Source organism: Molossus molossus, unplaced genomic scaffold (genome assembly GCF_014108415.1).
Source record: "Molossus molossus isolate mMolMol1 unplaced genomic scaffold, mMolMol1.p scaffold_m16_p_13, whole genome shotgun sequence".
NCBI lineage: Eukaryota > Metazoa > Chordata > Mammalia > Chiroptera > Molossidae > Molossus > Molossus molossus.
The window spans coordinates 32499019-32524872 of NW_023425348.1; the positions used below are offsets into that span (position 1 = coordinate 32499019).

The 25854-nt window shown below is 37.9% G+C and overlaps 1 long non-coding RNA gene across 2 annotated transcripts in view; it reads left to right on the plus strand.

The window, feature by feature from the left end:
* The window catches only part of LOC118628227, a 55137-nt gene that overhangs the window by 20477 nt on the left and 8806 nt on the right, over nt 1–25854 (plus strand). Inside the window, exon 4 of one of the 2 annotated variants that reach the window (XR_004959270.1) lies at nt 21875–21916. The exons of the other annotated variant lie outside the window; for it this stretch is intronic. This is a non-coding gene — a long non-coding RNA (uncharacterized LOC118628227). Of the gene's footprint in view, nt 1–21874; nt 21917–25854 lie in introns of those variants that run through there. 2 annotated transcript variants of the gene reach the window in all.

Below are 25854 nucleotides of genomic sequence, written 5' to 3' on the forward strand. Positions count from 1 at the left end.
TTGGAACTCTGTGGGGACACCCAGGATTTGGAGGGCACTCAGAGTTTTTACTGAGTTGCAGCCACAAAGGAGTATGACCAGTGTGCTCCTTCCAAGAGCTATGGAGAAAAGCACCAGCCCCTCCCGCTCAGAGATTCAGCCTTTCCCAGGCGAGGCAAAGAAATGCAAATTGAGGATCATTAATAACCAGCATCTATCCTACCCTCTGGAAATCCTCTTATGCAGAACACCAAGGCTATATTCCAAGGCACTGAGTAACCAAGACTACTAGCCACTAGGAAAAAGCTAGAGGATAACTGACACTTTCCTGGGCTTGCAAATCTACCCGGGAAAGTAAGACTTGACAGTGGTGTTTAACGTAGGCCCACCCAGGCTCATCCAAACCCAGTAGAGGGAGCCACAAACAGCAGAACACCAACACCCGGAGGAATAATTTGGCAGGCTGCAAAACCCACTGATATAGCCAAATGGTGAAACAAAGAAACAAATCGCAAATGAAAGAACAAGAGAACTCTATTGAACATGAGATAAATGAAATGCAGCTAAGCAAAATATCAGAGGTAGAGTTCAGAGCCATGATCTGGAGGAAGCTCAACAGCATGAGTAAGGACATTAGCACCATGAGTAAAGATATAGAAACATTGAGAACTAACCAAGTGGAAATAAAGAATGACATAGCAGAAATAAAGAACACATTGGAAGTACTAACCAACAGAGTAGAGGAAGCTGAGAACCAACTCAGTGAAATTAGAAGACAGGGTAGGAAAAAATCAACCAATCAGAAAACCAAAAAGAAAAAAAACAATTAAAAAGCAGGAAGACAGCTTAAGAGAACTGTGGGACAACTGGAAACATAATAACATTAGCATCATAGGAGTCCCCGAAGAGGAAGAAAATGGGCAAAGGTTAGAGAATATACATTAAGAAATAGTGACGAAAACTTTCCTAACTTGGTGAAGGAAGAAGGCATTCAAGTTCAAGAAGCACAGAGAGCCCCAAGTAAGAAGAACCCAAAAAGGCCCACACCAACACACAGTAATTAAAATGCCAACATTTAAAGACAAAGACAGAATCCTAAAGGCAGCAAGAGATAAGCAACAGGTTACCTAAAAATAAAACCCCATACGACTCTCAGCTGACTTCTCAGCAGAAACACTACAGGCCAGAAGGGAGTGGCATGAAGTAATCAAGGTCATGAAAAACAAGTATCTGAATCCAAGACTACTCTATCCAGCAAGACTATCATTCAAAATAGAAGGTCAAATAAAGAGCTTTCCAGACAAAAAAAAGCTAAGGGAATATATTAACACCAAACCAGCACGGCAAGATATGCTAAAAGGACCGCTGTAATTAGTAGAACAAACAGGAAGAAAAATAGAACCACACTAAGCAAAAATGGAAATAAATAAGTACATATTAATTATCATCTTAAATGTGAATGGTTTGAATGCTCTGATAAAAAGGCACAGAGTAGCTGACTGGATAAGAGAGCACAACTCACATATATGTTCTTTACAAGAAACCCACCTCACAACAAATGACTCACATAGGTTGAAAGTGAAGGGATGGAAAAAAATTTTTCAAGGAAATGGAAAGCAAAAAAAAAAAAAAAAAAAAGAAAAGCTGGGGTAGCAATACTCATATCTGATAAAGCAGATTTCAAAATGAAGGCCATAACTAGAGACAAAGAAGGCCACTACATAATTTTGAAAGAATCTATCCAACAGGAAGATATAACCTTGGTAAACATATATGCACCCAATATAGGAGCACCAACATATATTAAAAATCTTCTGGAGGGCTTTAAAGGAGAAATCAACAGCAATACTATCATAGCAGGGGACTTCAATACCCCGCTCACATCACTAGATAGACGCTCTAGACAAAAAATTTAAAAGTAAACACAGACTCTAAATGAAGTGCTAGATCAAATGGATTTAATAGATATCTACAGAGAATTAGACCCCAAAAACTTCAGAATTCACATTCTACATAGGACATTCTCAAAGATAGACCACATGTTAGGACACAAACTAAGTCTCTACATGTTCAAGAATATTGAAATCATATCAAGCATCTTTTCAGATCATAATAGCATGAAACTAGAAATCAATTGCAATAAGAACATAAAAGACATTTGAAAACATGGAGGCTAAATAGCATGTTATTGAACAATGACTGTATTATCATGGAGATGATGGAAGAAATTAAAAACTTCTGGAAACCAATGAAAATGAACACACAAAAACACAAAATCTATGGGATGCAGTAAAAGCAGTTCTGAGAGGGAAGTTCATAGCATTACAGGCCTACCTGAAAAGCAAGAAAAATTTTTAATAGACTATCTTACCTCACAACTTAAAGAACTAGAAAGCAAACAAAAAAGTAAACCTCAGAGCAAGTAGAAGGAAGGAAGTAGTAAAGATCAGAGTAGAAATAAATGACATAGAGACCAAAAAAACAATTCAAAGGATCAATGAAACAAAGAGCTAGTTCATTGAAAAGATAAACAAGATTGATAGACCCTTAGCTTGACTCACCAAGAAACAAAGAGAGAGAACCCAAATACACAAAATCAGAAAGGAAAGAGGAGAAATAATAACTAACACCACAGAAATACAACGGATTATTAACAAATATTATGAACAATTATATGGCAACAAATTTGACAATCTAAGAGAAATAGACAAATTTCTAGAAACACATAGCCTCCCAAAACTTGACCGGAAGAGATAATTACTTGAACAGAACAATAACAACAAAAGAAACTGAGATGTAATCAAGACTCTCCCAGCAAACAAAAGCCCAGGCTCGAATGGCTTCATGGGGGAATTTTACCTAACATTCAAAGAAGAACTATACCCATTCTCCTCAAACTATTTCAAAAAATTCAAGAAGGAAGACTTCCAAACTCATTTTATGAGGCCAGCATAATTCGAATTTCAAAACCAGAAAAAGATACTACAAAAAAAGAAAACTACAGGCCAATATCCCTGATGAACATAGATGCCAAAATCCTGAACAAAATACTAGCACATTGAATCCAGCAATACACCAAAAAGTTATTCACCATGACCAAGTGGGATTCATCCCAGGGATGCAAGGCTGGTACAATATTTCCAAGTCAATAAATGTGATATACCACATAAACAAAAGGAAAGATAAGAATCATATGATCATATAAAAAGATGCTGAAAAAGCATTCAACAAAATCCAGCACCCATTTCTGATAAAAACACTCAGCAATCTGGGAATAGAGGGATCATATCTCGACATAATAAAGACCATATATGAAAGACCTACTGTCAACATCATACTCAATGGGCAAAAATTAAAAGCATTTGCCTTCAGAATAAGAACAAGACAAGGATGTTCACTTTTGCTACTCTTATTTAACATAGTACTGGAAGACTTAGCTTCATCAATTAGGCAGGAAGAAAAAATAAAAGGGATCCAAATGGGACAGGAGGAAGTGAAACTGTCATTATTTGCAGATGACATGATACTGTATGTAAAAAACCCCAAAGACTGCATCAAAAATTTTCTAGACTTAATAAATGAATTTGGCAAAGTAGCAGGATACAAAATTAACGTCAAGAAATTGATGGCATTCTTACACACCAATGATGAACTCACAGATAGAGAAACTAAAAAAAGAATTCCATTTACCATCGTGGCAAAAAAATTAAGATACCTAGGAATAAAGTTAACCAAAGAAGTAAAGGACCTATTTGCAGAAAACTACAGATCATTGAAAAAAGAAATAGAGGAAGATATGAAAAAGTAGAAGCATATACCTGGTTCATGGATTGAAAGATTCAACATCATTAAAATATCCATACTACCCATAGCAATCTATAGATTCAATGCAATCCCCATCAATATACCAATGACATACTTCACAGAACTAGAACAAATACTTCAAAAGTTCACATGGAACCAAAAAAGACCTCGAATAGCCACAGCAATCTTGAAAAAGAAGAACATAATTGGAGGGATCACATAACCAGATCTCAGGTTATATTACAAAGCCACTGTAACAAAACAGCCTGGTACTGGCTGAAGAACAGGTATACAGACCAGTGGAACAGAACAGAAAACCCAGAAATGGACCCAAGGCAATATCCTCAATTAATGTTTGACAAAGGTGGCAAGAGCATACAGTGGAGTAAAGATAGCCCCTTTAACAAATGGTGTTGGAAACATTGGACAACTACATGCAAAAAAATGAAACTAGATCTTCAACTTATACCATACACAAGAATAAACTTAAAATGTATAAAAGACTTAAATGTGACTCATGAATTCATAAAAATCCTAAAAGAAACTGTAGGCAGCATAATTTCAGACATCATACGCAGCAGAACTTTCACTGATACATCACCTAAGGCAACAGAAACAAAGGAGAAAATGAACACATGGGACTACATCGAACTCAAAAGCTTCTGCACAGCAAAAAATACATTCATCAAAATGGAAAGGCAACCCACTGTATGGGAGAGTGTAAATGCCAATGATATATCAGATAAGGTGTTAATCTCCAATATATAGAGTGCTTATACAACTCAACAAAAGGAAGACAAAGAACCCAATTAAAAAATGGGCAGAGGAACTAAATAGACACCTTTCCAAACAGGACATACACATGGCTAAGAGACATGAAGAAATATTCAACATCATTAATCATCAGGGAGATGCAAATTAAAAAACAATGAGGTATCACCTCACACCTGTCAGAATGGCCACCATCAACAAATCATCAAACAAGTGTTGGCGAGGGTATGGAGAATAGGAGACTCTAGTACACTGCTGGTGGGAATGCAGACTGGTGCAGACACTATGGAAAACAATATGGTGTTACCTCAAAAAATTAAAAATTGAACTGCCATTTGACCCAGTGATCCCACTTCTAAGAATATACCCTAAGAAGCCTGAAACACCAATCAGAAAGAGTATATGTACCCCTATGTTTGTAGCAGCACTATTTACAATAGCTAAGATCTGGAAACAGCCCAAATGTCCATCAGTAGAAGAATGGATAAAAAAGCAGTGGTACATATACACAATGGAGTACTATGCAGCTGTAAGAAAGAAAGATCTCTTGTTCTTTGAGAAGACATGAAGGGACCTGGAAATTATTATCCTAAGTGAAACAAGCCAAACAGAGAAAGACAAGTTTCATATGATCTCACTTATTTGTGGAATATAATGAACATAACAGTCTGAGGAATGGGGTAGTCCCAGAGACGTGCAAGTGGGATACAGATTGACAATCCCCAGAAGAGGGGGTGGTAGGGCAGAGATAAACCACAGAACTTATATGCATGTATGCATGAACAATGGACATGGACAACAAAGCTGGGGACAGGGTGGGGAGGCAGGGGGAGGGGGAAATCAGTGGGGGAAAAAAGAGAAACCTCTGTAACAAAAATAAATTAATTAAAAAAATAACAGGTGTGCCCTGGCCAGTTTGGCTCAGCGGTTAGAGCGTTGGCCTGCGGTCTGGAGAGACCCGGGTTCGGTTCCCGCTAAGGGCATGTACTTCGGTTGCAGTTTGTCCCCGGCCCTGGTTGGTCGTGCAGGTGGCAGCCACTCGATGTGTCCCTTCACGTCGATGTTTCTGTCTGTCTCTCCCTTCCTCTCTCTCCCTCCCACTCTATCTGTACAAAAAATGGAAAAAATATCCTCGAGTGAGGATAAAAAAAAAATAATAATAACAGGTGTAATAGGAAAATGTTCATATTAGGCTTTAGCGTTCTTTTCTTAAGTTTTCTTAAAATAGTTCATTTTTGAGGATGTTGGGGGCCTTTTAATAAAGAACTATCTGTTTTTTTGTTTTTGTTTTTAATACATTATCCACATGTAAAATCACATTGTGAATTGTCTGTGACAAGTATTCCATCTTTAGTCATCTTACTGTTCATGACAGTAGATATTCCAAGTGAGAGATTATTCTGTTAGTCAGTCCATTTACCCGTAGGAAGTGGAAACTCTTTTTTATTTAAGTGTAGCCAAATGCAGGTACTAGTTCTCTGATCTTCTTCTCTGGATCCATTTCACTTTTCACAACCTAAGGGCCACTAGAGCCCTGTTCTGACCTCTCTCTCATCCACTGTTAAGAATTCAATCAGCACATTATATAGGTGGCTGCTGTTTCTAAAAAGTATTTTTCTTATTGATTTTAGAGAGAGAGATAGAGAACATCGTTGGGAAAGAAACATCAATCGCCTGCCACTGTATGCCTCCCACTGGGGATTGGGCCCACAACCTGGGCATGTGCCCTGACTAGGGGTCCAACCGGTGACCTCTTGGTGCATGGGTTCTGAGCACAAGGGTCGGGCTAGGGTTTACATTCTCAGCTCGTCTTAGCCATTCCTGTGGACCTTATATAGACAGACCCAACTCTTCCCTAAATACAACAGCATTATCACATAGTTTTAATGCCGTGTTTACCAAAGAACAAATTTGTGTGATACTGTGATTCTCATCTGCCTTCAGGGAGAGGTCCTTGGATGCTTGGTTCTCCAAGGAAATTATTTTCTGCTTAACGTTAACATTCACTGACTAATCTGAATCAGTTGTAGGAATGATGCATATAATTGCTAATACTGTCAGAATTTTATGGAAAGAGAGTTCAGGCTATGTATTCATTAGGGTAATTAACTCTAGCTGCTGAGGAAAAACTCGAATCACAGTGGATTAAAAAATACAAGTTTATTTTTGCTCCTGCTATGGTTTGAATAGGGTCAGGTGATTTGCTGGGAGTTTGGAGGTAGTGCTGGCTTCCAAGCAGTGACTCAGGGATCTTGATTTCCTACCATGCAGCATGATTCCCGCCAACATAATCTCAGAGGCCCTCATTTCTCGGCATAAGGTCAGGAGAAAATTAGATAAGGAATCACTGGGGGGGTTTATAGCTAGGCCTATATAGTAGCACATCTCCATTCACTTTTTGTTGGTCAGATCTCAGGCACATGACCCCAACCCAAATGCAATAGAAGCTGAGAAATTAATTTTTCTGTTTTCCCTGCAATTGATCAGCATCCAGCTGTCTGTGACAGGATACCAACAGAAGCAACTATCTCTGCCCCACCACCAATATCAATTCATACAACTACTGTGATGCTGTTTCTTCCCTTCTCCATGTGGAAACTAGATAATCTGTTAAGACTATTCTAATAACTCCCTGATAATAAATTATCATTTAGTTCTAAGAACAAATTTAATCTAGTAATTGAAATGTTCAGTCTGAAAAAAATAAAACTATGAAATCCATTTGTAACTAAAATTTTCTTCTCCAACATACATTGACATCACATTGGAAAGCCAGCTCCTATGGGGCACAAAACATGATGGGCTTCTTCTCACAAATTGTACTTATTTTTTATTTTTATTGTTTAAATTTATCTGTACTGTTGAAAGTGTTACAAATGTCTCCCCTTTTCCCCCCACTGACCCCCGCACTCCCCTCTCTTCCTTCACCACTCTGTTGTCTGTGTCCATTGGTTATGCCTATGTGCATATACGTTCTCTGGTTTATCTCTTCCCGTCTCACACCCCTGGTCCCTTCCCTCTGAGATTCATCAGTCTATTCTCTACTTCCTTGTCTCTGGATCTATTTTATGAACTGCAGTTCTTGACTTCTCCAGGATCAGTGTAGGGAGAGAACAACGAGGTCAGATTCAGGAAATGTCAGTCTTCAATTGTATGGTTGTGATTGAGCTAGTGCTTTGGGGGCATGGTAGATGTTGGATGATTTATTTTTCCCCTCATGAGGCACATGTGTCAGTTCCTTGGAGATTTCCCAATTGGGAACATCTGGTTTCCACACCCTTGATGTCAGTAAGGCATTCTTCTTGACTGTTCACTCACAACCCTCACTCTTTTCTTTATGAATCTAATAAACACATTTATAATAAGGCTGACTCTTGGACAAAGTCTATTAACATTTTTTTATTGATTTTTTTAGAGAGTAAAAGAGGGCAACATCTATGTGAAAGTGAAACATCTATCAGCTGCCTCCTGCACGCCCCCTACTGGGGATCAAGCCTGTAACCCTTCCGTGCACTGGACAATCCCCAACCAACTGAGCCACACAGGCCAGAGAGACAGAGTCCATTTTTCTGTTGTTGTTGTTAACCCATCCGAGGATATTTTTTTCATTGATTTTTAGAGAGTGAAAAGGAGGGAGGGAGGGAGAGAGAGAAACATTGATGTGAGAGAAATTCGTTGCCTCCTGCATTACCCCAACTGGGGCTGGGGATAGAACTTGCAACCCAGGTACATGTCCTTGACTGGGAATCAAACCTGGGAACCTTTGGCCATGAGTCAGTGCTCTAACCACTGAGAAACACCAGCCTGGGTGACAAAGTCTATTTTTAAACAACCTCCAGGCTGGCTTCCTATTGCACAATCCTTGTTGGGTCCTTGACAGATTTGCATCTTCCCCCTGTCAGTGGAAACTAAGCTGCTTCCCAGTGTAGATCCACCTTCACTCTGGCACTAGGACACAGTCACAGCCCATTCATCTTTGATTTCTCAGGCATTACTTTCGACACTCCAAGGGATGTGTGTCAAGTTGTCCAAGTGGTCATCTTGAAGCCTTTCTCAATAGGCCCGATGGAAGGAAAAGCTCACCTTTTACTTTGTTTGGGAACAAGTGGTGGGGAAAAAAATGTTACAACATTCTCAGCTACTTCTCTTCAAAAAATTTCTCATCCTTTAGCTTCAATTCACGAGGTGGCCCTTTAGTTACATTTTTCTTTTAAAAAATCTACATAAGTGGTCTACTATACCTTTGGAGTGTGTGGGGGGGTTGGTATTGGCATATCTTGTTTAGTTTCAGTGATGGGCCTGCCCTCAATCAATACTGAGAAAATTGCCAATTTGCAATATTGTTAGCTTAATAAGTAAAATTTTTAAGGAATGATTTATGTTTTAAAAAACAAATTAGAGTGGATTGACTAAATGACTGAATGTCATGTCTCAATCATTTGCCTAATGATTGGGAAATAAAGAGGAAACTTTTGAATAAGTGCCTGAGGATTGTTGGGCCTCATCTTGAGTGTGCTGGAGAGATTGTTTTGATTGTGGGAATTCCATTGGTCGTACGGATCTTTGCAAAATGGATGTTGAGAGCACACATCAAAGGGACATAAAAATTACAGCCTACTTCATGCTTTTCACAACATGGCCATCACATATATCCATGCATGTAATGTGAAACCTTTTTGATAATTTAACAAAATGAAGTTACCCTACCTTACTATTAAAATATGAGAGAAACTGCTATGGGAAAAGATGTGGCATTTGTGTTTAACCAAAATTAATCAAAAGAGCTGATGTTACTATAGTAATGTCAAAGTCAACTCTAGAATGTGAAATATTACCATGAATAAGGAGGGTCATCACATGATAATAAAGAGCACACATCACCAGAAACACTGAACAGTCCTGGTCCTGGGGTTTAGATTGAGAGATTGGCAGGTTTTTGTCTCTTTAGTACTGAAAAATCAGAAGAGATCCAACTATGTCCTTCTGAGGTTTCCACAGAGCTCTTCTCCTCCCACCTCGTACACCTGAAAAATCTGGCATGTGCCTTGAGGGAGAGATTGGTTGTGTGCTTGAGACAAACTTCCTCTTACTGGTCTTTCTTTATATTCTAATCACCCTAAGACTAAGGAAGTTTCAACTGTTTTTTATAAATTCTTTTGCATAACTCCCATTTTCTGTTCAGTCCACAAATTTAGGAACTATTTTATGAGGACCTTTATGATATTGTGATTTATAATAAAAAATAATGTTTGGTCTTTCTTCCCTTTTCTGGCACAGAACTCCCCAAACCCTTGAAATTTGTTAAGTGCTGAGAACAATTAAGGGGTCTTTCATTATGTTAATAAGGTGATTTGGAAAGCACCTTAGGATGGGGGCTATTTGCCATGAAGCCAAACATGGGATTTAAGGGTTGTAACTTTCTGTTTCACTCTTGTTCACCCAGCGAGGGGAAAGGATAGGGACTAGAGATTGAGTTCAATCACCAATGGCCAGTGATTTAATCAGTCATGTCTAAAGTAATGAAGCCTCTGTAAAAACCTGGAAGGTTGGGGTTGAGGGCTTCTGGGTTGGTGAACACGTGAAGTTGCGTGGAGAGGACATGGATGCTCCAGGCCCTTTCCTCATACCTTGCCCTGTTCGTCCCTTCCATCTGGCTGTTTCTGTTATATCCTTGTATAATAAACCAGTGGTCTAGCATGTGAAATGTTTCCCTCTGAGTTTGGTGAACCAGTCTTGTAAAGTAATTGAACCTAAGTTGGGGATCATTGGAACCTCCAATCTACAGCTGGTTGTTAGGAGCATAGCTGATGACCTGGGCTTGTGACTAGTGTCTGAAATGGGCGGAGGCAGTCTTGTGGAACTGAGCTCTTAACCTGTGGAATTTGATGCTATCTCTGGTTAGAGGGTATTAGGGTTGCATTGAATTGTCAGTACACCCAGCTGGTATCAGAGAATTGGTGGTGGTGTGGAAAACGCACTTCCACATGTTGGAAATTGGGAACTAAATCTGTGTGTAGCCTTTGAGGTCCCTCAAGTTCCCAGTTTGTTTTATACCAGCCCTGCATGATTGCTAAAGGCTTTCTGACTTCTCTTTCCCCAAGCAGAGATCCCAGGCTGGGCTAACCCCTGTCCTCAGCTTGGTGTCAGAATGGGCAAATGCCCTAGGGGGGGAAATGGTTAGACCAGGAGCTCAATTACTCAAGGCACTTCCTTCTCTGAAATGTTAATCTAATTTTGTTTTCCACAGCACCTTGATGATGCTTTTAAAATTAGGATTTGTAAAATTTGTCTGACTTTTTCTAGGCTTAATTATTTATGCATGGTGGGGGTATAGGTAATATCTAGCTTACTACATTTGAAAGTGGAAATCCTTTGCACTATTAATTTTTAAAATTAAACTAAATTTTATTATATTAAATCTTTTTTAATTTTTTGAATCCTTTCTTGAGTTTAGAAATTTCTTTTTCTTTTTTTATCCTCACCCAAGGACATTTTTACATTTATCTTCAGATAGAGCAGGAGGGAGAGTGGGAGGAAGAGAGAGAGAAACATCGATGAGTAAAAGACACATTGAGTGGTTGCCACCCACATGACCCCAACCAGGGCCAGGGACAAACTGCAACAGAGGTACGTGCCCTTAGCGGGAACTGAACCTGGGACTCTCTGGTCCATGGGCTGATGCTCTAACCACTGAGCAAAACCGGCCAGGGAGGGTTTAGGAATTTCTTGTATTTAGAGATATACTCATGCCCTGGTTGGTTTGGCTCATCAATTAGAGCATCAGCCCACAGACCAAAGAGTCTTGGGTTCAATTCCAGTCAATGGCACATACCTCTGTTGTGGTTCAGTCCCTGGCCCTGGTTGGGGTCATGCAGGAGGCAGCCAATCGATATGTCTCCCTCACATTGATGTTTCTCTCTCTTTCTCTGTCTCTCTTTCTGTCTGTTTCTCCTTCCCAATCTATCTGAAGATAAATGGAAAAATATCCTCGGGTGAGGATTAAAAAAAAAGAGAGAGAGAGAGAAATAATCATTAAACCATAGTTTATCTAAGTAGATTATTTTCATTGAGCAGTGTGAAATTAAGAGTATTTCTTTGAAATTCAGTCTTTTTATCTGTAAACATAAATTAATATTTGCAGAGTTGTGAAAATAATGCAATATATATGAAAGGGATTAGATAATGAAAAATAATGTGCAAAATAGAAGTGGTATTTTATTGCAACATAGAGGTAAAGGAACAATCTAAAAAGTTGGATGAATTTCTTTGTTATTTATTTTTGTAAGAGCTATAGAGATGTGATATTCAAAGTATAGTTTAAACACACTTCTCCCAAATAAAGGCTTCACAGACATATATTTAAGTCCAAAAAAGAGGAACACATCATTTTTCAGTATAAATTTTTATTTAAATAAAATTTAAATTATCTCTGACTTTTCAGAATCTCAAATATATTATCTTCTACATTCTAAAAATAACACAAATTTATGTTGCACAGGGTTAGAAATCTTACATAGCGTCACACAGTAGGAGACTGAAGGGCCAGCATTCAAACCTCTGAGAGTAAGAACAAACCTCAGCCCTTTGGGCAATACCAAAGATCCCTCTCCCACCTTTTGTTTCCTTTACAACAGTCTTCCTGGAAAGAGAAAAAAGATTATAACTCAAAGATTCTCTGTAGTCTATTCTGTTCCAGTTGGAGTATAAAATAATACATAAGGAAGTTAGTTTCTTCTATAATTGCATGGCCACCAAAGCTCATTTGCCTGGAAGTCTCCCTGTGATCTTTTTTCTCAACTGCTAAGCACATATTAATGAGTACAGGGCATGTTAGACAGCCATGGGGAAATCAGGATCCTTAGCAAAAGTCAGTTTCCAGAAGGTACAGAGACTGTTCAGTGACAATGTTACGGAAATAGAGGATTTTGCTGGTGACTCAGTGAATATGATTTCCCAAGGGCATAGTGGAAAGATTTGAAATGATGAGACCTGGTTAAAGTGGTATCACATGAGGGGTTACTGAGGACGAGCATTTGAGAGTCCAGGGGCCAGTGAATGATTTGGGAATTCTGAGCCTAGAGAAGTGACAGATAAGAACAGGAAAAAAGGAACAATGGCGTTAGCTCTGAAGGCTAACTCAGGGCAGACAGTGCAGGCAGAGCTGTGAACGTTGGAAGGGGGAGGAATGGGTAGTCGGTGAGAATGGGAACCAAGAAAGTGGGTCCCTCTGTAGGGGACCATCGTGTTTAATGACACTCAGACCACAGAACAGTGTGCAGACAGCCCCATGAGAGGGCAAGGCACTCATGTTTGTTCATCCAAGAAGCTGGATGAGCGATGCCCCAGTTCTTCAGCCAAGATCTCTTTTGATCATCACTTATAAGTCCTTAAATTTGGCAAAATGTGGAAAGATTTCAGTTTCATAGTTCTAGTTATTAGAGCTAAAGGACCGTCGCATGATTAGTGCTTCCTGGTTATTACTTTCTGGTAAGGCTCTGTTCTTCTTTACTAAATGTCTACTAAACTGTATTCATCTCAGTTTCAATCCAGACAATTTAAAGCTTTGCTGAGTAGTGTCAAGAGCACTAAACCAAGGAATTGATTTTTGGAATGGTAGTTTAACTCCATTTGCTAATGGTATGCTTTAAGATCCACATCTTTACATTATTTGTAGTGAACCTAACTTATAACACTAACATTCCTTACTGTGGGTATAAGAATAAATATGATCAGCCTGGCCAGTGTGGCTCAGTGGTTGAGAATCGACCCATACACCAAGAGGTTGCTGGTTCAATTCCCGGTCAGGGCACATGCCCAGGTTGTGGGCCAAATCCCCAGTGGGGGCCATGTGGGAGGTGGCCAATTGATGTTCTCCCTCATTGATGTCTCTCTCTCTCTCTCTTCCTCTCTCTTTAAAATTAATAAAGAAAAATAATTTAAAAAAATGAATATAATCAAAGTACCCATCACAAAGGCAACCAGATGTGGTAATAAATGTATGTTGTGGTCACTGGCCACAGTGTGTCCAGATTAGAATGATTTCTCGGTGTCTCTGTGAGGGTAAATTCACATGGATTAATCACTGACTTCCCCAGTGTGGGTGGGCATCATCCAGCGCATGAGGGACAGGGTAGAGCAAAAGGCAGAGGGAGGAGGAATTCTCTCACCCCCCGTTTTCCTCCCTCACTGAGTGAGCTGGCACATCTCTCATCTTCTCAAGTCCTTGGACTGGCATTTGCACCATCAGCTGCCCCAGTTCTCAGGCCTTCAGCCTCAGATGGAATCACTGGTTTCCTGGGTCTCCAGCTGCAGATAGTAGATTGTGGGACTTCTCAGTCTCTATGATGACGTGAGCCAATTCCTACAATCTCTCTCCCCCCCCCTTCATATATGTATATGTGTGTGTGTGTGTGTGTGTGTGTGTGTATACATATATCCATCCTCCTACTAGTTCTGTTTCTCTGGAGAACCCTGACTAATACACCAGATAAAGTGTAAAATCTTAATGTTCATCAACCACATGAGAATATCTTGTAATATAATTTTCTTTGGTTTCTGGAAATGAATTGAATGAAATAAGTATAATGTATTTAACAAGGTAAATTCCAATATGTTCCTCAGTCTGAGTGAACATAATGTATTACTTTTCTAGGTAGTTCATTCTGTCACAATATTCACCACTTCAGACAGTTAGATATTTTAAAATTCTGGCCATTGTTTTTCTAGAGAATCTACTATCCCTTGGCCTAGAATGATCTCCCTACTCTATGTCATTTAGAAAAGTCATTTCAGCGTTTAAAACTGATTCCAACCATCTCCTTGTAAAGGTTTCCTTGACCTTCCTTCCCTATAGCTGCCGTTCTGAAGTTAATTATTCCATCCTCTGAACAATTTATGGAATATACACATATTTGTATTTTAAATACAAAATAATTTAAAATATAATGTAATATATTTTAGTTAAAAATAAATAGCCCTGGCCAGTGTGGCCCAGTGGTTAAAGCATCAGCTTTCAGACTGAAGGATCTCAGGTTCAATTCCCCATCAAAAGCATGTACCTAGGTTGCAGGTTCAATCCCTGGCTCAGGTCAAGGCTCATGTGGGAGGCAACTGATCGATGTTTCTCTCTCTCCCCCCCCTTCCTCCCTTCATCCCTTCTACCCTAAAGAAAACACACACACACACAACAAAAAACAGTGGGAAAATATCCTCAGGTGAAGATTAACAAAAAAATTAATTAATAAAAAATATATATATGTTTTATTTTTACCATACTGTTTTATAATTTATTGCTATCACTCTCAGTGATTATTCATGGAGAAATGTGATATTGTCTTTATTTCTATATCCATAGCACCTAGTGCAGTAACTATTCTTAATTCATCATCAACAAATTTTATTGAATTGAAATATGTGTGACTTATGGACTTTTTCCTTCCTTAATTTTAACTAACTTTGGATTTTATTTACTTAAACACATATTATTTTATTTATTTATTTTATCCTCACCCAAGGACATTTTTCCATTTTTTGTTCAGATAGAGTGGGAGGGAGAGAGAGGAAGAGAGAGATAGAGAGAAAAACATCGACGTGAAAGGGACACATCGAGTGGCTGCTACCCACACGACCAACCAGGGCTGGGGACAAACTGCAACCGAGGTACATGTCCTTAGCAAGAACTGAACCCAGGTCTCTCTGGACCGTAGGCAGGCGCTCTAACCACTGAGCCAAACCAGCCAGGGCTAAACACATTATTAAATAAGATAGAGTGCAAGAGAGTGGTGAATAAAATGTAAAACTGTCCTTAGGCACTCAAGTCTAAGACAGATCAAAATGAACAATGCCACATCTGAAGTGTCTCCTTTCATGGAGGCTTCTTATAAATTGTCTGAGGTGTGAGAAATTTGTAGATGGTATATTTTCATTCTATAATCCTCTTCAAACTATTTCTCCCAGATTCCATTTCTTTTGATACTTTTCCCATCAACTTGAGGAAAAAACATATTTAGTTAAGAATAAGTTCTATGTAAAATTGTTTCTCAAACAAGTATAATATAGATCTCCCTTAAAATGAAAAAATTTGCATGGATTTCTAGTGTTGGTCTAACTTATTTTTATTATAATGTTACCAAAATATATATAAAAATAAGACTTGGTATAAACTCCCTAGCTCTTTCAGAACTAAAACCAAAACATATTCATAGATTAGATACATAAATCTAGGACTTATTTAATTAGAATAAAATGGTTATTAAATGTGATAAACAATGTCATTTCTTTGAAATTTAAATTCAAATATTGAATTTAATAGTACAAATATGCATTTGCTTGGTTTGTGTTTTGTTTTGTGTACTTGATCTTGTTCTTTTGAGCTGCCATGGTCTATTCTTTGGATATTTTTCACTATCACTATCATTTTAATTAGAAATATTTTTGTAACTACTCAAACACTATTTTAGTGGGTCAATACATTAACCAGTCATTATAAAATACTATACTGAAAAATTTAAAGAACCATTTTTTAAAAATCCCTTCATTTTATATTTTCTACTATACATACTGCCAATGAACTCATACAAGGTGATCAGTACAAAGGACCAGCCCAAGGGATTTGCTTACACCCTGAACTGGCTGTCCTGACACCAGTTAAATTTGATTTCAACATGACCTACTAACATGATGCTATGACAACTTACAGCCATCACATAGCACCAAAGCGATGATAAACCCACAAGCAAACCAGGGCACAGAATTCAGTGGTTCTCCAGATGATCCCTTTACTGCTGTGTTTGACTTCCCAGATTTAATGGGGCTTCACTGCCCAGTCTTGGAAGTGTCTAGGAAACCTCCTTGGGTACGGGATCCACTGAGACACTGTTTTATTCTTGGTCATTGTTGGATATAACACACCTTTTGCTCAAGAACTCATTTTATTTTTTGTCTTGAGACAGGATGGGTGGCGTAGCAGCATTCACCGCCTGGTCTTTGTATTCCTGTAAACATCCCTGAGCCTTGTTCTCGAATGCTGTTATGTTAGTTACAAACAATTTTGTTCTTTCAGAACTTGCTTTTAATTTTTGGTAAGCAAGAATAGAGAAGCATTTAGTCTATTTTAATTTTGACCCACTCCTGAGACAAGTCCCTTCTGAAAACTCTATCCAGTATCCCATTTATTTTGAGGTTTTTCAGCTTTTTAGCTCATGAGAAGAGACAATAATGTCAGGTACTGTTCCCTCGACAACATTCATTTTCCATCCTCAAATAGTTTCCTCATACATATTTGCTAATCAGTACTTTGCAAAACACTTAAGGTGTACCCCTTGCATGTCTTCAAGTTTCTCCCCCTGGGCAGCTCTTTCTTTTATAGTACAGTTGACCCTTGACCAACGCAGGGGTTAGGGACGCTGAATTTCCCCACAGTGGAAAATCCAAATGTAACATAAGTTGGCCCCCACAAAGGTGGATCCACAACTGTGAATGGAAAATACTACTGTATCCTGTGAACTCCGACTGCCTTGGGGCCCCCAGACTCCTCAATTCAGACAGTGTCTAGGTTCTGCCTGAGTTCCCTCTTTCTGAACCATGTCCTACAGACTCTCTCAAGGTAGTTGTAGAGGCCAACCTTGTTTGTTGTCTCTCAGTGATCACTGTTCTTCATTACTTGATGGCTATACCAAGTGCCCTGAAAAATCATTGTTTAAAAATATGGTGTTCATGTGGTATTTGTCTTTCTCTGATTGGCTTATTTCGTTAAACATAATACTCTCAAGGTCCCTCTATGTTGTCTCAAAGGATAAGAGATCTTTCTTTCTTACAGCTGTATAGTATTCCATTGTATATATGTACCACAACATTTTTATCCACTCATCTATTGATAGACACTTGGGCTGTTTCCAGATCTTGGTGATTGTAAAAAGTGCTGCTATGAACATAGAGGTACATATATTCTTTCTGATTGGTGTTTCAGGCTTCTTAGGATATATTTCTAGCAGTGGAATCACTGGGTCAAATGACAATTCAATTTTTAATTTTTTGAGGAATGAGTTCCCTTTCCATTTTGATGGTTGTTTCTTTTGCTGTGCAGAAGTTCACATGATCTCACTTATTTGTGGAATATAATGAACGAGGTGAGCTGATGAATGAAATAAACCCAGAGACATAGAAAGGAGTATGGTTCAGACTGACAAACTTCAGAGTAGGGGGCTAGGGGGGGAGGGGGCTTGGATGAGATGAACCAAAGAACTTATATGCATGTATGCATATCCAGTGGACATAGACAACAATGCTACGGATGTGCAGGGGGCAGGATGGAGAGGAGGGGGCCTTGGGGGCAGGGGAGAGAAACATCTGTAACAAAAATAAATTAATAAAAAATTGAGAAGAATAAATAAATAAAAATATGTTTTCAATTTATTAGTTGTTTTGGGTAGGAGGGTAAATCTTGCCTCTTTACTTCGGCCCTGTTAGAAGCAGAAGTGCCCAAGCTTCTGATATCTTGCAGCCACTCCATTCTCAACACACAGCTTGCAAGATCTCTTTTCCATCAAGCCATGAAAAGAGAAAAAGCATGAAGGATCACGTGTAGGTAATTTTTATGAGTCAAGTCTGAAAATGGTTGCTCATGTCTGTGACATTGCCCTGACTAGACATTGGTCACATGGCCACATCTGCCCAAAAGGCCAGTAGGAAATAATAGTCAAACTATAATCTCAGGGAGAACAAAAGGAAATTGTTTTTGGCTGGTTTCTGTCACTTAGTACCTTTATGGGCACCAAATACCTATTTTACTTTTCCTTCTACATAATGGAATAATAGATACTAATTCCATGTCAAAGGAAACCACCATCCAGACATTTATGATCTTCAGGTGATGCTCTTTCCTCTCCATCAAGTCTAATGTCATGTTGCAGCACATAGAGCAAAAATATTAATATTAATAATAATAACAATAAATTATTTGCTTTCCCATGCCCACCCAGTGAAAAGCACTGGAGCAAGAATGAGATCACTGCAATTAAAACTTTCACTTAGACACAGAAAAGAGTGGAATTTTGCCCTGGCTGGTGTGACTCAGCTTGTTGGGCATCCTGCCACGTACCCAAAGGTTGCCTGTTCGATTCCTGGTAAGGGCACATGACTGGGTTGTGCAGAGGGCAGCCAATCAATGTTTTACTCTCACAGCAGTGTTTCTCTTTCTCTCTTCCTCAAAATCAATTAATCTAACAAAATAAATGGTATTTTACTGTAGTCTGTGGTCCATACCCATGATGGACATGCTGTCAGGCAGGCATTGTGAGGTCCCTTGCCCCTAAGAAATGCAGAAGATTCCTTGATTAGATTTTATTCTACTTTTTGAAAATAACTTTTTCATCTTTAGTTTTTTGTGGGTCCTGACTCCTCCACCCAGGGGATACTCCCTATTAATTATCCTCCATTACCTTTCATGGTGACAGCTAAAGTTAGTTTGGGGGAGCAGTCCTTTCTCAGGGGTCACTGAAATTTCATACTTCTTTTCTGTTCATGAAAATTTGGTGCTTGTATGTGTTTGAGGTGTGAATGTTCAAAGCATTTTTAGTATTAATTCAAGTTTCATTAGAAATTCACTTTTCTCAAAACTTAGTAGAACTATTTGCTTCCAGACAGTTTCATCTGACAACTATGTTAACATTCTTTTCTGGATACAAGACTCAAACTTGGTTTATGTTTGCTTTTTCATCTACATATCTCTCATTCTCAAGGATGGGTACTTAGAAACCATCTGAAGGGGTCTGTGGAAATACCACATATCAGTAGGATATTGTTGTCTAAAGCATTTTTCATCTTACCTTTTCCTGTTTGAGGTCCAGAATAAGTCACCTTTTTCAATCTTTTGCAACTCTAAGTCCTGGAATCTATATATTACCTTTTATTTCTGATTGAAAACTATTACCTAAATTGATCTCTTTCTTGCAGTAAGTTGTTAAAATAGTAGCAATACATGCTAAGATTCAGGATACTTTCAACCACTTCCCCTGTGCTATATAGGTTCTTAATCATAATTACCTTTCAAATTACTGAAGCATTTCTTTTATGACATATTTTTCTGTTGCATAATATGGATCACCAGCTTCTCAGCATGTTCTATCTACAACTAAACAGCTAAGTCAACTTTATTAGGTTTAGATTGTTCTTGGGGCATCATTCTGCTTCTGTATCAATATTTTAAAATAAGCCAATAAAGCAATGCAATGGCTCAAACACTATACTTTATTATCCTTTTACGTAAAGTCCAAAATGAGTGTTCTTCATGGGCAGGAGGCTCTCCTTCAGCTGGCACCAACCCAGGCTTGTCATCTTCTACATGAGGCTCCTAAGATTGCGATGCTTTTTTCCATCAGCAAGTGGAAGGAGAAAGCATGGGGATCATGCATGGGCTACACATGGAAGTAGAAACATCACTTTTGCCCTCTTCTTGGCCAGAAGCCAGTCATATGGCCAAACCTGACTGTAAGGCATGCTAGGGAATACATATAGTCCTGTTGTGTAGACAGAATGAACTAAAAACATTGGTTCATAGCTAATGGGTTTCTGTGCAGAAGCCAATACTTTGGAAGGTCTAATAGAAAGACTGAAAAAGCTGAATCCTTCTAGATATCCTTCAGCTACTCAGTCAAGTTCCGCCATATGACTAGACTTTTCAACCATGTAAGCTAACTTTCCTTTTATGGTTGAAGGCTATTTTAGTTGTAGTCTCTGCTACTTCCTATGCCAAACATTGTAACTAATATAGTTGTCAAGTGAACTTTTCTATTAACAGCAACAAACAAACCAAACAACTCCTGTTGCCTTCCTGTTGTTCTAGTTGTTTAAAGCTGAATGTTTAAGGCTTGAGTTCCCAATGTTCCCCAAAAGGGCATCTGCTGTAGCAGGCCTGCATCTTGGGAAATTCAGCTCAGTCCAAGTGTTGAGGCTTTAAAATGCATAAGATAGGCGTTTGGGGACAGGCTAACCCCAGGTCTGAAGGAGCCTTTGGAATGAATGTGTGAGGTTGATCTCGTAGTAGGAATGTAGTCTGTGCTGATCCACCAAGGCCTCAGAATCTATGACCACATCTCAGAACTTCCCTAGAGTGAAGAACATTCACAGATAAGTCGCTGGTTTAAACTGACTCCTGTTTTTGTTGTTGTTGTATTTTTTTTGTTTTGTTTTTGTTTTTGTTTTCCAGTTTAGAGATCATCTGAGCCCAAATCACACATCTTGATGATACTTAATCTGAATTTATGTCTTAAACTCCTATCAAGCAAGCTTACTTTCTAAGCCAGATAGAGCTGAGCCTAATTCTCATCTATTGGTATCACCCTCCCTTCGTTTCCTCTATAAAAACAGCAACTTATTTTCCCATTTCTTCTGCTTTTGGGAATCATTCATTGAGTGTCTGCTGGGTATCAGACACTCTGTGATGTGCTAGAAAATAGCCAGATTGAGCGATTTCAATAAATCAGGCAGGAGAAAAGCTCATGGAGCACTCAGGCAATTTCTAGAATGTTAGTGTGATATGGGAAAAAAATATAGACTTTGAAGTTAGATGCTACAGGCACACCTCGTTCCATTCTGCTTCACAGATGTTGCATGTTGTACAACTTGAAGGCAAGACTCTCCACCAGCAAAGATTCAGCTTTGCTGTATTGCTTACAGGCTGTGTTAATTATGAAATGAAGCTGTCCTGCTTTGAACTTCAGTTGCTTCATTGAAAAACTGTAGATAACACCATTATTTCAAGGTGAGACTAATGGCTTAATGATACAATATTAGTGAAAATTATTGGCACAGAATAGAAATACAAGCACTCCTTTTTCCTTTTCCTTTCTTCTTTCTCATCTTCTCCTTATGTCTTTTACCCTCTCTTCTTCCTTTTCTTATCTCCGTTTTTCTTCCTTCTTTTCCAAATTTCTAATATCCTAACTTCATTTTTCAGTAAATATGTTAATGGCTAAATTTCCACCCAAGATTCTAAGACTACATTGAAATGTCATTCTTAACACAAATGCTCTAGATTAGAGGTTCTCAACCTGTGGGTGGTGACCCCTTTGGGGTTGAACGACCTTTTCACAGGGGTCGCCTAAGACATAACAGTCATAACAGACATAACAAAATTACAGTTATGAAGTAGTAACAAAAATAATTTTATGGTTGGGGGTCACCACAACTATATTAAATGGTCACAGTATTAGGAAGTTTGAGAACCACTGCTCTAGATTATATGTCCTTTGAAGAATCTAATCAAGAATATAAATAAAAATATTCTTTATGAGATCTGTGCTTTTTTTTTTTTTCTTGCTAGACTGGCTGCTGCATGGACAGTTTCTTCTACTGACTCTAAAAGTAACACATCCCTCCCTAGCCGATTTCACTCAGCAGTTAGAATGTCGGCCTGTGGACCAGAAAGTGCCAGGTTCACTTCCCACTAGGGGCAGGTACCTCGGGTCGTGTGGGTAGCAACCAGTCGATGTGTCTCTCTCACATCCATGTTTCTCTCTCTCTTTTACCCCCCTCTCTTCCTCCCACTAAATGCAAAAATGTCCTCAGGTGAGGATAAAAATAAAATTAAATAAAAGTAGCACATCCCTGTGCAATGGGGATGATGTCCACTTCTCAGACATATTTTACAAGTGTTATTGATAAAGAAAGAGTGATTAGACATCCAAAATAATAATTGCAGAAGACTGAAAACTAAAAAAATGGCAGGGGAAGGTATTTTAAATGCAAGATGGAAACACTTAGCAAAGTTTACAAAGCTATTTATCTAGTTGACCACACTTATTACAAATTACTATTACTATTTACTTCATTTAAACAAATAATTATCATAGGTAAAAATGAAAATAAATGGATTTGTTTGATTCCATTTTATGCATATTTACCTTGAAATAGAACATTCGTTTTAGTGCTCCAGAAATTATGTCTGTAGCCATATATTACTTGTAGCATCTTATAAAGGTTATTTTTTGCAGAGTTTCTATGTTGACTATCACCCCAAATTAAGCCTTTAATTAAAAAAAATCTTTATTAGGATCTGTGAAATGCTTTAATGTACTCAAGAAGAGCTAAGTGGTAAGTATAATTAGAGTTAGAAAATTCACATGTGCTAAAAATTATGTTCAAATATCACATTGATTTGCCTATGATATTTTCATTTTGGATGAACTCCCAAAATATATGAAAGATAATGTATGTAGCTCCAGAAGAATATTTTTATTACTTCCTATTTCATTTTAGGGGAAAAGACATTTATTATCTTATGAAAAAGGAAATGATATTTTCTTCACATGGCATTTCCAGTGATATATCACTTCATCATGTGTTATAAGTAAGGAAAAATAAGTAATAAAACTAGTGATATTTTACATAAAAAGCTCTATTTGGCTTCAAAGGTGATAATTTGCTGCACTTTATCTTAAATACACACTTAAGAGACAATGGACTATGACTGGAAAAAATACATTTTACCATGTTTGAAACAAAGGAAATCCTCATTGTAGAAACAAGTAGAATTAAGAAACCAAGGTACATATACAATATATTATAACTGCATGTATTTACTTATACACATCCCATTTTATTGTAAATAATACAATAAAATGTTTGTTGTGAAAAACTTTCCAAGGGACTAGGAAGTCACTTTTACTTGGCAATGTTCAGTGATGCTTTCTTAGAGAAGGTTGAATTCTTTTAGTCTTAGATTTATAGTATGGGCAGTAGAGTACTTTTAGCCCTATACTTTAAGTCTTATGTTTAGTCTTGTAGCAGAATATTAGTATTAGTCTTTTAACAGAGTTATTTTAGTATTACAGTGGGGTCGATAGGAGTAGTGAAAAATTATAACTTACTTTTGTATAGTGATCTCTTCAGTTATAATAAACATTGATCAATCATTTATCTTATTTGATGTCTATAAGTAGGGAGGGTGGATAGTATTTATTACATTTCACTGATAAAGAATCTGAGGCTCAGAGAGATCCAGTGACTGCTTGAAGCCTCGTTGCAATTAAGTCATAGAGCCTAGACTAAACCCAATGATTTGACTTTTAAAGTTTATTCATTTGTTTTTATTGTGATAAGATACACATAATATTTACTGTCTTAAACATTCTAAGTATTCAGGTTTCAACCATGTTGCATATTGCAGAATTTTCTTCGCTTTCCAGGCTGAATAATATTCCACTGTATGTATATACAACATTTTGTTTATCCATTCATCTGTCAATGGACACATGGGTTTCTTCCACACTTTATTTACTGTGAACAGTGCTGCTAAGAACTTGGGTGTAGAAATGTTTCTTTGAGACCCGACTTTCAGTTCTTTGGGTCATACACCCGGAAGTGGAATTTCTGGATAATATACTAATTTTAAGTTTTTGAGGAACCACCATTTTGTTTTCCACAGTGGCTGTGCCATTTTACATTCCCACCAACAATGTACAGTGAGTTTCTCCACATTCTTGCCGACACTTGTTTCCAAATTTTTTACATAGTAGTCATCCTAATGGGTGTGATGTGGCATCTCATTACAGTTATGATTAGTGATGCTGAACATATTCCATGTGCTTATTGGCCATTCAAATATATTTTTGGAGAAATGTCTATTAAAGTCCTTTGCCCATTTAAAAATATTCTTTTAATTTTTAAATTACACTTGACATACAATATTATATTAGTTTCAGGGGTACAACCCCATGATTAGACAATTATATAACTTATCAAGTGATCATCCTGATAAATATAGGGCTCATTTGATATTATATATAGTTATTACAGTATTATTGACAATATTCCTTATGCTGTACTTTATATTCCTATGACTATTCTGTAACTACCAATTTGTACTTTTAAATCCCTTCAGCTTTTTCACCCATTCCTCCCAACTCCCTCCCATCTGGCAACTGTCAGAATGTTCTGTTTCTGTAAATCTGTTCTGTTCTGCTTGTTTGTTTATTTTGTTTTTTAGATTCCACATATAAGTGAAATCATCTGACATTTGTCTTTCTCTGTCTGCTTTATTTTATTTAGCATAACACCCTCTAGGTTCATCATGTTGTTGTAGATGGCAAAATTTCATTTTTTTTTTTATGGCTCAATCACACTCTATTGTATATATGCACATCTTCTTTATCCATTCATCTATTGATGGCACTTAAGTTGTTTCCATATCTTGGCTATTGTAACTAATGCTGCAATGAACATAGGGATGTCTATGTCTTTTCAATGTATTGTTTTGGACTTCTTTGGATAAATACCAGAAGTGAAGTTGCAGGGTCCTTCTTTCTCTCTTCTTAGGCTTTGTTTTAAAGTCTGTTTTGTTGTCAGGCTGGTGTGGCTCAGTGGCTGAGCGTCGACCCACGCAACAAGAGGTTTCTGGTTTGATTCCCGGTCAGGGCACATGCCCAGGTTGTGGGCCAAGTCCCCAGTGAGGGGAATGCAGGAGGTGGCCAATCAGTGTGCTCCCTCATTGATGTTTCCATCTCTCCCTCTCTCTTCCTCTCTCTCTTAAATCAATAAAGAAAAAAAAAATTAAAGTCTATTTTGTCTGGTATAAGTATTGCTACCCCAGCTTTATTGTTTTGTTTTGTTTATATTTTCATGGAATATCTTTCTCCATCCCTTTACTTTCAGTCTGTGTGTGTCTTTTGATCTAAAGTGAGTCTCTTGTAGACATCATATGTAAATGTCTTGTTTTGTTGTCCATTCAGCCACCGTATATATTTTAATTGGAACATTTAATTCATTTGTATTTAAAGTAATTATTGATAGATAGTATTTATTGCCATTTAATTATTTGTATTTTTTATTCCTTTTAATTTTTTTATTAATTAATTAATTTTTGTTACAGACATTTCTCCTTTTCCCCAGCAGACTCCCTCCTCCCTATCCCCCTCACCCCACCCCAAGCATTGTTGTCTATGTCCATTGATTATGCACACATGCATATCAATTCTTTGGTTTATCTCATCATTCCTCCCTACCCCTCTCCTCTGAGGTTTATTAGTATGAACCATACTCCTTTCTATGTCTCTGGGTCTGTTTTGTTCATAGCTTTTTTTGTTCATTATATTCCTCAAATATGTGAGATCATGTGGTATTTTTCTTTCTCTGATTAGCTTATTTTGCTTAGCACAATACTCTCCAGGTCCCTCCATGTCATCTCAAAGGAAAAGAGATCTTTCTTTCTTACAGCTGCATAGTGTTCCATTGTATATATGTACCACAGCTTTTTTATCTACTTATCTACTGATGGAAACTTGGGCTGTTTCCAGTTCTTTGCAA